The following is a 4,100-nucleotide window of genomic DNA, read 5'->3' on the forward strand; positions in this document are numbered from 1 at the left end:
GAAAATTGGGGCCCTTTTTAAATATTTTATTTCCCCCCTGGGCTGAATAAAACAGCTGTTTTTCAGTCCACGTGGGCTGAATCCACAGTTCCAATTAATAATGAAAACAAATCAAGAATTATCCGGTTTCCCCCACTAGTGGTTTTTCCCCGGGTTTTTTCAAAGTGATGGGCCCGGATGTAGCCTGCTACTACTACCAATTTGAAGGGTTTTGAGACTTTTCTAAAATTTTTTAAAAAAAAAATTAACAAAACTCCATTTTAAACCCCAAACGTTTAAAGATTTTTAATAAATCAATAAAGACAAAAAAGGTTTGGAAGGGGAAAAGGGAAAAGGGTGAATTGCACCCCTTTGATGTATTTTTATTATTTCAAATTTTCAACATATGGACCCAAAATTTTTTTTTTATACTTAAAGGGTACCTCTCGCCAATTGGGCCATGACTCATAGCCATGCTCCTTTGAAATACCACTACTACTACAACCACCACACAATCAAAAAAATTTCCCACTACCCCAGCAAACCCACATCTTTAAACAATGCAACCACCAAACCCCCTTTTCATCAACAAACCTCCCCTCATCAAACGCAAACCCCCACTACTACAACCACAACCACCACATCATTAAACATTACTATCAATTTCCACAGCTACCACCACAACGTTTTTTCCCGTACTAAAAAAAACCACTACCACTATCAATAACACCACTACTTTTGCAACACTATCACCGCACATCATCATTTCTGCCACAGCTACCTCCACACCCTTATCAAAAATTTCTGCAACCACCACAAACCCTACATCCTTATCATAACCCCTTTTCGCCCCATTACTACCATCACATAACAACACCACCACGACAACCCATCACCACCCCCCATCACTACATAACAACAGATACTTTATCATTTGTCAAAGAAACTCAAAAATTTTTTAATAATAATAATAATTAATAATAATAAAAATATAATGTAGTTTAATTTTATTTTTTCACCCAAACCCCCATACAATAAAGCTCTAAAGGGGCAAAAAACGAAACATTTGTTGGGCAACACTACTGCACCTGGGGGTTTTTCCAGTCCCCTTTTCCCCGGGAAAAAAATCCAAAACCCAAATTTTCCAAAATAGGATGAATAAAAAAGAACTTAAGTATTCACTTTATTGATATGTTGAGGGAATAAGACAATTTTCCCAAGGGGGAGGTTAGGGGGGGGGGGGCTGTATCAAAAACATTTATTTACTACTGTCGAGCCAACCTTTTCAAATCCTGGCAGAGAGCATCGAACGAATTGCAAAGTGATCAGAATAAACAAGAGGTGTCAGAGTTAAGCGAAACAAACCCAAAAAGTCGTTGTGTACTTTTATACCACCGCAGTGTAAAAAATATATACACACATACTGGGTGTCAATTTTCACAGTAAATCAACTTTTGGGGGAAAGCACCGGTCGAATTTTTAAAAAGGATTTTATTTAAAATTTTTTTACATTGGGGGTGAAATTAGTTCGAGGAAACCCGTTTGAGGTAAAAATTTTGTTTGAGGAAGGAAAAGAATATAACAAAGAATAATAAGGAAAAAATTCGAACATTCAGACTAGTTCGAGGGAAAATGGAGTTATTTTCCCTTTACAACAAGGGGCCCAACAATTTGGGTTATCAGAACTGCAGATAAGTGCACAACAAACTCAGTGATGGTTTTACTGAAAAATAAATTTTTTTGTCCCCTATTTTTTACCAATTTAAGAGTTTTTTTTCAAGGGTCAAATGTGTAAATGTGCTTTTGGGTTTGATGGGGGCCCCTTTTTTGTCACGTACCTACTTTATATTGGGATCATTGTAACAAAATTTAATTTCCATTTTCCCTTGGAAAAACAAAAAATAATTCTTCCAAGGGCTATTTTTGGGTCTTTCTTCCCGATTTTTTTTTTTGTGCTTTTCCGGGGTTTTTTTACACTTTTTTTTGGCCTTGTTTGCTAGTCTAAAATTGGTTTTTTTTCTATCATCTCCTTTTCACTGAGCTGAAACTGAATTACCTAAAAGTGTCAAAGAAAAACAAAACAATCTTTTTTTACATGTGTTGAATAAATTTAAATGATTTTTTTTTTTTAAATTTTTGGGGAAATTGATGGTCTGCATGGTTTCATTCAAATTTTACAGGTAATAATTCTTTATTTAACCCCAAAAAAGTTTTTTCGTTTAGAAAAACCAACCCCCTCAATTTAAACCAATAATCATTTTAAAAATCATCGCTTTTATAATTTGAAATGAAAATCTAATGATATTTTTTTCGCTTTTTTAAAAAATAAATTTTTATTCAGATTTTTTTTTTTTTAAAAATTTTTAGTAAGTGCTCAATTTTTTTTTCAATGGGGCAATCAAAAAGCAAGAGACTCAAAAAAAAGTTTTAAACCAAAGTTTAAATTCAGACATTTTGCATCTATCAAATGTAATACTAATGCTTAAAAGAACTGAGTAGCCCCTTTATTCATTGCAGGGACACCAACAGAAAAATTTAGACCTTGTTTCTCATGGCCTTTAAGTGAAGGGTTTTTGTATCTCTCCACAAAAATAACTTAAATTTTAAATTTTCAAAAATTTCAAAGGGAAAAAATACAGCTTTTTATATTTTTGGCCCCAAAAAAATTTGGGTAAAACAGCTAAAAAAGTTTAATTCATACATTCGGGCATATTTGAAAAATTTTAGTATATCCCAAAATACAGGGATATTTCAGCGGTTCCCCAAATTTTATAAAAATTATTGAACTTTTAAATCATGGGGTTTTTTTTTTTAAAATTAAACATGCTTTGGGGCTAAAGACAAAGTTTAAAAAGTTTTTTTTGTGTTTAAATTAAAAATTTTGAAAAAAACTCTGCCAAAACAAGAAATGGTTTTTGTATATACCAAGATATGGGATAACAAAAAAAGGGAAAAAATAAATTTAAAATTTCCCCATTTTAATTTTATAAGGCAACAAAAATTTTTTCATTTTAGAATCTTTTGATAATATTTTTTTGATTTTTTAAAAACCCTTAAATTTTTGGAAACCCAAAGGAGTGAAATTTTTAAATTTAAAATTTTCTCTTTTCCCCTTTTTTTTGATTACAAGAAGTCTTTTTCAAATTTAAAACAATGGGAAAAATTCTACTTTTTCAAGAAGAAATTTTTTTTCACCAACCGCCCCAAATTTCAGTATCCATAAAAGAAAAAAACAGGGAATTTTTTTTCTTTTTCCCCCTTTTCCCTTTTTCCCCCTTCCCTCCAACTTTTTTTCCTACTCACCTTTTCCCCATCGCCACGTTTTTTCGACAACATTTATAATTTGATCTGAATATGACTGAAAACCTTTTTCAAGCCCCCCCTTTTTTTGTTTTTCGGCTCACTGACCCACTCACAAAAACACTTACCCAGGTCCGAGCAACATTTGGAGAAAAAGAAGATTTTTTCCTTCTCTTTTTTTTTTTTTTACCCGTGCCCTATGGGTTTGCCTTGGGAAATGCCATTTTATTTTTTAACATGTGATAGAGGTTTTTTGGGGCCAAATACTTTTTTTTCACTCTTTTAAATGGGTGTTTCCTTGACATGTGTCCCCGAAATCATTTTAAATTTTTTAAAACGCCTCTGTATCAAATTGGTTAAATTTTTAATTTTGTTTTTCCTTTTATGACGATTCGACTTTCATTGGAGTTTTTTAAATTTTTAGCTTGGGGCTGCCCGAACCTGGATTGTGAAAAAAACCAAAGAAAAGGCAAAATGGGAAAAGGGGGGTTTCCCCCCAAAGCCTTTCCATTTTCACCTTTTCATTTGTTTTTTAATAATTTCATAACCCCAAGCATTTCAAGTCCCTTGATCCATATTTAAAAATAAAGAACAAAAAAAAATAGATTGAATAAAATGAATTCGGCACATCCTTTTTTAAACTGCTTTTCACGAACACCCAAATTTCCTCAAAGTTTTTTTTGATGGGAAATTTTTTTTTGATCGATAGGGGGTTTTAGATTAAAGTTTTTTCTGACTCATGCCACTCATGTTTGAAAATAAACTCATTGCCCCCAAAATTCTCGGAAGCTTTTGTTTTAAAAATGGGAAAAGCAAAGGGG

The sequence above is a fragment of the Berghia stephanieae genome, unplaced genomic scaffold, assembly GCF_034508935.2.
Source record: "Berghia stephanieae isolate SIO BIC M18660-M18661 unplaced genomic scaffold, UCSD_Bste_1.3 scaffold233, whole genome shotgun sequence".
NCBI lineage: Eukaryota > Metazoa > Mollusca > Gastropoda > Nudibranchia > Aeolidiidae > Berghia > Berghia stephanieae.